The sequence below is a fragment of the Lissotriton vulgaris genome, unplaced genomic scaffold, assembly GCF_964263255.1.
Source record: "Lissotriton vulgaris unplaced genomic scaffold, aLisVul1.2 SCAFFOLD_1101, whole genome shotgun sequence".
NCBI classification, from domain to species: domain Eukaryota; kingdom Metazoa; phylum Chordata; class Amphibia; order Caudata; family Salamandridae; genus Lissotriton; species Lissotriton vulgaris.
This window is the reverse complement of record NW_028248148.1, coordinates 230,013-240,753: the sequence shown is the minus strand read 5'-3', so window position 1 is coordinate 240,753 and position 10,741 is coordinate 230,013. Positions and strand designations below refer to the sequence as shown.

At 46.8% G+C, this 10,741-nt stretch overlaps 1 long non-coding RNA gene across 1 annotated transcript; it reads left to right on the top strand.

Moving 5' to 3' along the window:
• Positions 1 to 5,919: 5,919 nt before the first annotated feature.
• Positions 5,920 to 6,286, top strand: LOC147664918 (uncharacterized). The gene is made up of 3 exons (XR_015305080.1): positions 5,920 to 5,948; positions 6,035 to 6,124; positions 6,215 to 6,286. It is a non-coding gene; the product is annotated as an uncharacterized LOC147664918 (long non-coding RNA).
• The last annotated feature ends 4,455 nt before the right edge of the window (positions 6,287 to 10,741 follow it).

The window sequence follows — 10,741 nt, the reverse complement described above, 5'->3', positions numbered from 1 at the left end:
GGCGGACATTTTGAGCAGGGTTACAATGTTATGATTAAAGACAAGGATTACCAACTCGTTTCCTTTAGGGGCCAAAGTTTTGGAATGTGGGGACTGGGAATCGGGAAGGATTAATGATAAAAACAATTAAAAAAACAGTTAAAAGTGCAGAAAAAGTGCGTGAGCAGTGAATAACGTTTTTGTGAACATTACTTTTCACTCATAAATGGTGTTTTAAATTTCATGACCAGAATTGCATTTTAAATATTGTCTCCAAAAATTGTCTTTTCAAAGTTTAAAGGTTCTAGGTCAAAACTCCAAAAAGTTGTAGATGGTTAGCCAGCTTATAACAGGGTTGTCCAGTCTTCACTTCTGTTTAACCCTGTGTGGGTGGTGTCAAATTGTATGATTGCCTTCAATTCCTCTCTGTTGAGGAGTTGAGCCAAGTTGCCTCCTCTTTGTGGGACTTTCACTGTTTTTAGCACTGTCCACTTGATGTCGTCCACAGTGTGTTTCAGTTCTGTATAGTGTTCAACGAGCGGTGCGTTTGGGGTCCCACAACGTATCCGGCTTCTGTGCTGGCCAATTCGAGTCTTTATTTTCTGAGTAGTTTGACCAACGTACATTTTCGGACATGGGCATAGGATGGCATAAATGACGTTATTGCTGTTGCAATTAGTGAAGCTTTTCATGGTCACTGTCACATTGTTATGGCTGAAATTGCGCGCCTCAATAGTAAATTCACACATCGTGCAACAACCACACTTAGCGTGCCCTAGGATAGGAGGGAGGCCCCAGTTGGTTTCAATTGTGGTGGATGGATTTGGAGCTGGTAACGCTGCTCTTATCAAATGGTCTCTTAGATTTTTGCTTTTCTTAAAAGCAAACACGGGCCTCTCTAAATTAATTGGACCTGCATTTAAAGTGGGCCAGTGCTTGAGAATGGATTGTCGAATTTTATTGGACACGGGGGAGAAGGTGGTTACACACGCAATGCGTTCGGTTTTATCCCTTATTTTTGGTGTCAGGAGGGCTTCACGGGGGCAGTACCAGGCCCTTTTAGTGGCTGTTTTAATCAGTCTTTTGGGGTAGCCGCGTGCCCTGAGTTTATTTGAAAGCACATCGGCTTCCCTGAAATAATCTTCTTTAACTGAGCAATTTCTTCTTATTCTTAGAAACTGGGAGTAGGGTAGGGAATCTTTTAGTGCCCTGGGATGGTTGCTTTGATAGCTTAATAGTGTGTTGCGTTCCGTTGGTTTGCGGAAGAGGCGTGTCAATAGTACATTTTCATGATGAAAGATGGTCAAGTCTAGAAAGGCTATCTGGTTTTTATCATGAGTCAAAGAGAATTTTAAGCCATCACAGTTGTTATTAAGCCAGTGATTGAAAGATTGCAGTGAGGGTGTGTCCTGGTTCCATATGAGGAAGATATCGTCTATGTACCTCCGCCATAAGCAGATCCCTGCATAGAAGGGATTGCTTTCTGTCAAGATGTTAATAGTCTCCAAGGCATCCATAAACAGAATTGCCAGGTTGGGGGCAAAAATAGCCCCCATGGATGTCCCCTTCACTTGCTGGTAATAGGTATTGTCAAACATGAAATAGTTTCTAGTGAGGCAAAGTTCAAGGAGCTGTAGGATGAAAATCGAGGGAACCCTGTGGGGACGAGGACGGGAATCCAAAATTTTTTGGATGACCAGTAGAGCCGCTGTTTGTGGTATGTTTGTATAAAGTGACTCGACGTCCATTGTGCATAGGGTATGAATAGTTGGGTCAAAAGGGTGATGTTCCACTAAGTTGATCATTTGCATACTGTCCCTTACATAGCAAGTGGTGGTGGGTACGAATTCTTTTATAAAGAAATCAACATAAGAGCCCAATGGCTCTAAAATTGAACCGCAGGCAGATACTATGGGTCTGCCCGGAGGACTGTTTATGTTCTTGTGAACTTTGGGTAGTGTGTAAATAACTGGCTGACGAGGACTTTTTACGTTGAGAAACAAGTGTTCTTTTTTGCTCAGGAAACCTTGGGAGACAGCATCTGTGGTGATCTTTTGTATCGTTTCTTGTATGCTTTTGGTGGGGTTACCAGGTAGCCTCTGATAATGCTCTGTATTCCCTAGCTGCCGTAAGATCTCCTGTTTGTATGCATCGACATCCTGGAGGACAATTCCTCCGCCCTTGTCGGCACTTTTAATGACAAGAAGGGGATTCGCTTTTAATGTTTTAATGGCATCTTTCTCTGCCACTGATATGTTGTAGGGTACATATAATTTTTTGCTTTCAATAGTGCAGAGATCTTTGTGTACTAGTTTTTCAAAGGTTCTAACCTCAGCAGGAATCATACTTGCAGATGGAAGGAATGTGGATGGCGGTCGGAACGGGGTGTTGGCAGTGGTAGTAGGCGCGGGATGTAGTTGGAAAAACGCTTTCAAGCGAATTAGTCTGAAGAACCTGAGGAGCTCCGTTTGCAGCTCCATGAAATCGGGGCGAATGGTGGGTACAAAGGAAAGGCCTTTCTTTAATAAGGCTGTCTCAGTATCATTCAATTGATGACTGGATAGATTAAAAATTGGTATTAATTCTGATGTACTCGTACTGGAGGGTGGGGAACTTTCAGTGGCAATTTGATTTACCACTGGTAGAAATTGTTTCTGGTCCTGCGTTCTCCTGGGGGGTTGACCCATCGTTGCGTTTTCTTGACCCTGCCTCTTTGGGGGGTGTTGGGTTGGCCTCTTGATAAAAAATTAGTTTGGGCTCCACCACCTCGTCTTGCGTTATTGCCACCTTCACCGGGGTCTGAGTTATCAGACGATTCTTCTGAAGTCTCAGAGAAACCAACTATGTTTTGGCGCCTGTTGTACCTGCCCCAGGGTCTGCTATTGGGATTGAATTGGGGTCTATTGACATAGAAGTCTTTTTGAAGATAAGGATAAGTATTTTCAACGTTATAATTTTTTATGTCCTTCTTGATTTTGTTCGATTTTTTGTTCTGCTCAATGCGGTGAAATTCCGCTACTGTTTTTTCTACCTGTTCTAGTAGTTTTTTACAGTCTGAGGTGGGGTCAGAGTCATTGATTTGTTTCAATAGATCACTTATTTCGGTTTCTAGCGTCTTTAGGGTCTCTGAGGCTATATCAATCCCTAGCGCTAACCAATGTCTGGAGCATGTAGTTCCTATGTAGCTAAAATTAGATATGTATTTGGGGTTGTCTGTGAAGATTCCCGGGATGTTACGAACCTGAAGGCCTAATGGAATTACATCTGCTTTGAGATAATCTGTGAGCATAAGAACCATAAGTTGCAATCGTACTTGCTTCTTTTTGAGTTTTTCTAATTGCTCAGGTAAAGAGGAATTGGTGACTGTTGGTACATCAGGGGTATCAGAAAGTAAGGAAGGGCCGGAACAGAGTTGTTTAAGATACTCTGCAGTGTACAAGGGAGCATGTGCTGACATAACTATACAAAATGAGAGGGTATAGATTAGAGATATTAGAAGGTAGTGAGTAGGCACTAGGGTGCCCACCCTCGTGAACACGAGGGAAAAGGTTTAAAGAAAAACCCCTGCAGTCATGCGATTGCGCTTAATTCATCAACGAGGACAAGGGGAACCCATTAAATCACTCGGGACCATGGGTAGCAAGTATTTATCAAAACAACAAGTGGTCCTGAGCATACTAAGATAACAAAAAATAATAGATATTGATCACAATGGAATTCTACACAGTTTAGGATTCCTTGACCAGCCGGCCAGGGAATATTTATTAGTTCAATTGTTTAGGATCTCAGAGATACAAAAATTAACCCCAATAGTTAGGGTTAAATTGGGGCACAATCCTGTGCCATATAGAGAAGAGCAAGACAAGGGGGTAAAGGTAAGTGAAAGAAAGTTATCAGGCAAACACAAGTGAGCTAGCAGGTCACTGACATTAAATATACGTTAGCAGTGTATCCTGGAGTCATTCATACAAACAATGGTATCATATAAGTACATGTATGAACTGCTCTGAGGTCGACGTTTCGATCCCTAGCTCGAGTATCACGGGATCATCATCAGGACAAGAAATTAATATTGCCTGAAAGTAATTATTTATAACACCTGTTTAGAAAAAAGAAACGAAGAAGGGAGAGAAACATAGAAATACATAGTCATTGTTTGTATAATCAATGCTCACATTGTACCAACAGACTTTTCATTCGGAAACGCAGTGGTCGGTGTTACCATAAGGCGTGCGTATTCCGTGCAAAACCCTCTAAAAAGCATGCACTTACTGTGGGCGGTCAGGACTGGTGGGGTGAAGTGTCCGTGACGGGGCACATTAGAACTGTGAACCAGAGTGGTGGAGGGAATTGGGTAAGCCGTGAGTAGGTGAGGCTTGTGTTGGTGGGAAGTATCAGGGCTTGGGGTGAGCCTGAGGAACCTTCCAGGTGCTCGCCCGGGGTATTTTGGGCTTCGATTGAGAAGGACCTTTTACGGGGAGAGCTCGTGATTCTGTTGTAATTACGGAACTTGATGTTGGGTCTGGGTACCTTGGATGGGTGCACCATAATTCAGATTGTTATTCCATCTGAGATTCTAGTACAGTGATTAAGCGTAGGTGCCCCGTAATTCAGATTGCACTTTCATCTGAGGGTCTGTGGGCGCGCAGATCCGGGTTGAATGGCAGAGCTCAATCTAAAAATTAATAAGAAAGGGGTTTGTATACTTTTACTGGGTGCATACACGTTATGGGTGTTGCCAAAGTGAGAGACTTGGATGGGTTACCTTCTGGGTTGCAATGAGTTAATTACTGACGAAGTCACATTACTTAGATGTGTTCAGTTTAAGAAGCGTCTGCAGCTCCGCAATTATATGCTATAAAACGGAAGAGAGAAAGCTGTGATTACTTTACATTGACTTCCGCTAGTAATATCAAGGGGTGTCGAGTGGGCTGCAATTACCCTCGTGTGGTGGGGAAAAAACATCGAGGTGGCATAGGTCCGAGGTAGTTACTGGTAGTACTGTCTACTGAATATTGGAGCGCGACACGTTGGTCGATCTGTAAAGAAAATTGCGGAGGGACACAATTAATTAATTTAAAGGACAAGTAAAAGGTTTGTGGGGGGAGCAGGCGGATCACGTTATTTTACCAGATGCCTCCCGGGCGGGAGCGCTGTCTTCGCAATGGAGCCGGGTCGGGGATTTCGGCCAGGTAGATAACTGGTCCGCTGTGGGGTAACGGAAAAGGCGGTTAGATTCTGGCATGTTTCCAGAACGGAAGCGTCCTAGTCAGGATAGAAAATGGAATGTGGCGGGCTTACCGGTGGGAGACAGAAGTTCTCCGTAGTTGCCGGTCGCTGAGGCTGCTCTCGGTCAGACCCTTCCGGATGCTTTGGTAGGCAACCTTAGTATTGGTTGCAGAGGCGACCATGTGATTGAGGAGGGTGCGTGGGGATTGGTTTGTCACAAGTCATGTGACAGGGGAGGCCAGACGACATAGTGGCTTCATTGCCCGCGGGGCGGACATTTTGAGCCAGCTTATAACAGGGTTGTCCAGTCTTCACTTCTGTTTAACCCTTTAAATGCAGGTCCAATTAATTTAGAGAGGCCCATGTTTGCTTACCCACCGGTAAGCCCGCCACATTCCATTTTCTATCCTGACTAGGACGCTTCCATTCTGGAAACATGCCAGAATCTAACCGCCTTTTCCGTTACCCCACAGCGGACCAGTTATCTACCTGGCCGAAATCCCCGACCCGGCTCCACTGCGAAGACAGCGCTCCCGCCCGGGAGGCATCTGGTAAAATAACGTGATCCGCCTGCTCCCCCCACAAACCTTTTACTTGTCCTTTAAATTAATTAATTGTGTCCCTCCGCAATTTTCTTTACAGATCGACCAACGTGTCGCGCTCCAATATTCAGTAGACAGTACTACCAGTAACTACCTCGGACCTATGCCACCTCGATGTTTTTTCCCCACCACACGAGGGTAATTGCAGCCCACTCGACACCCCTTGATATTACTAGCGGAAGTCAATGTAAAGTAATCACAGCTTTCTCTCTTCCGTTTTATAGCATATAATTGCGGAGCTGCAGACGCTTCTTAAACTGAACACATCTAAGTAATGTGACTTCGTCAGTAATTAACTCATTGCAACCCAGAAGGTAACCCATCCAAGTCTCTCACTTTGGCAACACCCATAACGTGTATGCACCCAGTAAAAGTATACAAACCCCTTTCTTATTAATTTTTAGATTGAGCTCTGCCATTCAACCCGGACCTGCGCGCCCACAGACCCTCAGATGAAAGTGCAATCTGAATTACGGGGCACCTACGCTGAATCACTGTACTAGAATCTCAGATGGAATAACAATCTGAATTATGGTGCACCCATCCAAGGTACCCAGACCCAACATCAAGTTCCGTAATTACAACAGAATCACGAGCTCTCCCCGTAAAAGGTCCTTCTCAATCGAAGCCCAAAATACCCCGGGCGAGCACCTGGAAGGTTCCTCAGGCTCACCCCAAGCCCTGATACTTCCCACCAACACAAGCCTCACCTACTCACGGCTTACCCAATTCCCTCCACCACTCTGGTTCACAATTCTAATGTGCCCCGTCACGGACACTTCACCCCACCAGTCCTGACCGCCCACAGTAAGTGCATGCTTTTTAGAGGGTTTTGCACGGAATACGCACGCCTTATGGTAACACCGACCACTGCGTTTCCGAATGAAAAGTCTGTTGGTACAATGTGAGCATTGATTATACAAACAATGACTATGTATTTCTATGTTTCTCTCCCTTCTTCATTTCTTTTTTCTAAACAGGTGTTATAAATAATTACTTTCAGGCAATATTAATTTCTTGTCCTGATGATGATCCTGTGATACTCGAGCTAGGGATCGAAACGTCGACTCAGAGCAGTTCATACATGTACTTATATGATACCATTGTTTGTATGAATGACTCCAGGATACACTGCAAACGTATATTTAATGTCAGTGACCTGCTAGCTCACTTGTGTTTGCCTGATAACTTTCTTTCACTTACCTTTACCCCCTTGTCTTGCTCTTCTCTATATGGCACAGGATTGTGCCCCAATTTAACCCTAACTATTGGGGTTAATTTTTGTATCTCTGAGATCCTAAACAATTGAACTAATAAATATTCCCTGGCCGGCTGGTCAAGGAATCCTAAACTGTATAGAATTCCATTGTGATCTATATCTATTATTTTTTGTTATCTTAGTATGCTCAGGACCACTTGTTGTTTTGATAAATACTTGCTACCCATGGTCCCGAGTGATTTAATGGGTTCCCCTTGTCCTCGTTGATGAGCCAAGTGTGTAAGTGGCCACTGCTGGTTATCATAAAGGAGCAGATGCAGCAGGACTGGGGGCCAGGAATTTGGTGGGCCCACTGCATCACAAGTATGACGGTCTACCTTTAAAACAAGCATTTACAATGCAATAGGTCTCGCATTAGGAAAGTTTGAGCTATTGGTATTGTAAATGACACATTTTTGATTTATGTTTTGTTTTTGAAAATAGCTAAATTAATAGCTATGTCATTTACAATGCTAATAGTTATAACTTTCGCAAATGCGACACCTATAGCATTTTTTAATGCAATATGTGTTGTATTTACGTGACTTAGATGTATTGATATTACAAATAACAATGGCTGTTAATTTTTTCAAATAATTAATACTTAAATAAGTTATTGTAATTTATAATGGCAATAGCTTAAACTTTTGTAAATAACTTTTGTGAAGATTATGTTCAGAGTATTTTATTGTGACGAAAATCCAAGAACAGAAGTGAAAATTTAACATCTTTTTGTTACATTTGTAATAAAGCTTGAAACATTGACAGAACATATTCGAACCAGTTGTTGAATGGTTGCACAGAGGGAGAGGGGGTGTGAGGGTTAGGGGGTGTGAGGGTGAGGGTGTGTGTGGGTGAGGGGTGGGGGTGTGAGGGAGTGAGGGGGTGTGAGGGGTGTGAGGGGGGTGAGGGGGGTTGAGGGTGTGAGGGGGGTGAGGGTGAGGGGGTGTGAGGGTGAGGGGGGTGTGGGGTGAGGGGGTGTGAGGGTGAGGGGGTGTGAGGGTGAGGGGGTGTGAGGGTGAGGGGGTGAGAGGGTGAGGGGTGTGAGGGGGGTGAGGGTGAGGGGGGTGAGGGTGAGGGGGTGTGAGGGGGGTGAGGGTGTGTGAGGGGGGTGATGGGGTGTGAGGGTGAGGGGGTGTGAGGGTGAGTGAGGGTGAGGGGGTGTGAGGGTGAGGGAGGGTGAGGGGGGTGAGGGTGAGGGGGTGTGAGGGTGTGAGGGGGTGTGAGGGGGGTGTGAGGGTGAGGGTGAGGGGGTGTGAGGGTGAGGGGGTGTTAGGGTGAGGGGGGATGAGGGGGGGTGAGGGGGTGTTAGGGTGAGGGGGTGTGAGCGTGAGGGGGTGTGAGGGTGAGGGGGTGTTAGGGTGAGGGGGGGTGAGGGGGGTTAGGGTGAGGGTGTGTTAGGGTGAGGGGGTGTTAGGGTGAGGGGGTGTGAGGGTGAGGGTGAGGGGGTGTGAGGGGGGTGAGGGGCGTGAGGGTGAGGGGGTGTGAGGGTGAGGGGGTGTTAGGGTGAGGGGGGGTGAGGGGGTGTTAGGGTGAGGGGGTGTTAGGGTGAGGGGTGTGAGCGTGAGGGTGAGGGGGTGTTAGGGTGAGGGGGGTGAGGGTGAGGGGGTGTGAGGGTGAGGGGGTGTTAGGGTGAGGGGGTGTTAGGGTGAGGGGGTGTTAGGGTGAGGGGGTGTGAGGGTGAGGGGGTGTGAGGGTGAGGGGGTGTTAGGGTGAGGGGGTGTTAGGGTGAGGTGGTGTGAGGGAGCGGGTGTGAGGATGAGGGTGTGTGAGGGTGAGAGGGTTGTGAGGGTGAGGGGGTGAGGGGTGTGCCCTGAGGAAGAAGACTGAGGTCCGGACACTGAGGAGTACCTAAATGGAAAGCTTGATGCCTCTGCCAATATCTTTAGAAGAAATTCAACAGATCACAGAATTCGAGGACTGCTTAAAGGTGGCCGTCCATGCAGTGAGAGGCGGGCGGTGGTCCTCCCTTAGTAACAACTTATTCCAGAGGACTGGGGAAGTACAACAAATTCAGAGGTCCCTCCTTCATGAACATTTATGAGCTTGCAGAATCACCAGATGAATGCCTCCTCCATGGAATTTGACTGGTGAACCACAACGAGATGAAAATGCGAGTGGTACACCTTGCCAACAATGGTCATCAGGGTACAGTTAAGACTAAGAGCCTCATACAAATCAAAAACAGGTTTCCTCATCTATATGACAAAGTGGAACAGGATGTGCCAGGCCACCAGCCAATCAGAATCTCCAACGTTCGTCATCACTGAGGCAATACCTGAAGGCCCCTGGATCAAAACCAGTGCTGACTTTAGGAGTTTGCCTGACAGCAAACATGTGTTGGTACTAATTGAGGATTACTCAATATACCCATAACTGGGGGTAATGAACAAAACTGCAGCAGAGGAAACGATCCCCAAAATAAAAAGAAAACAATAGTCATGTGTGGCCACTCCACAAATTCCTCACCGATGGACTTCTATTCCAGAGTCGGGTATTAGCAGACGACTTCGGTCGCAATGCATAAAACACCACATAATCACACTGAGGTGGCTGCAGGGAAATGGTCTATGCAAACCTTAGCCAAGGTGGTCTGCATCGCAAAAGCCAATTCTTAGCATGCAGAATGAACGATACACCGTTCTAAAAAGAATAATCGCCAGACACCTCACAGTCCCACCCGAAAAACTCCAAGTCAACAGTGCTTTGGGTGGAAAGAGACTCAATATCACACCACTCCTGCTGAATGCCAGATCTGGAGTACGAGAAAATTACCAAAAGGAAATGAATAAACTAATCAACAATGACGAGTGAAGGCATCCAGTCTGACAATAGGAGACTCTGTTGTTCCAAGACTGCCAGGCAGACAGCAAGTTCTGGTTGTCCTTCGAACCCAATCTGTGGGCGGTATCCTGACGATGGGGCATGATGGTGACAGTGAAAATGATTTTGCTATCGTCTGGTCACTGCGCATGCGCGTTTGAGCCAGTTCCTTTGGGCGGGACTTCCGTCTTCGGAAGTCCCGCGCACGCGCCCACGGAGTGCCTGAGAGCAGGGCTCCCATGCCCGAGGGAGAGCCCCGGCTACAGAAGTCCCGAATGGCGGTAAGTGGGGCTTAGTTCTAGGGGAGAGGGGGGTGCGCTTGTGTGTGTGTGTGTGTGTATGTGTGCGATGGCGGCAGTGGCGGCGGGGGGAGGGGGATCTTTGTATGTGTGCGTGCGTGCGTGTGTGTAGGTGCGCTGGTGTGTGTGTGGGGTGTCTCTGTGTGTGCGTGTAGGTGCGCTAGTGTGTGCGTAGGTGCGGTGGCGACGGGGGGGTGTGTGTGTGCCTGTGTATGCGTGTGGCTGTGTATGCGTGTGGCTGTGTATGTGCGCATGCGTGAATGTGGGTGCGCGTGCACGCAGTCAAATCCAGCACAAGAGAAGCGCGTGGCACCCTCTTGTCCCTCATTCCCCCGAGACGGGCAGCTATAAGTCTCCAGCTGGACGCATCCTTCGGATGCAGTACCAGCGAGACCTAAAAAGGGGCATCAGAGCCTACTGTTCTTTCAAGCATTAGGACAGAGGTGATGGTCCATCATGGTGGGGACGAGGTAAAAGAGGCAGAGGAGATAGCCTGCTACTCAGGACTGCAGTTATTATAAGTACAGCAGGTATTGTTGCATTGGGGTCAA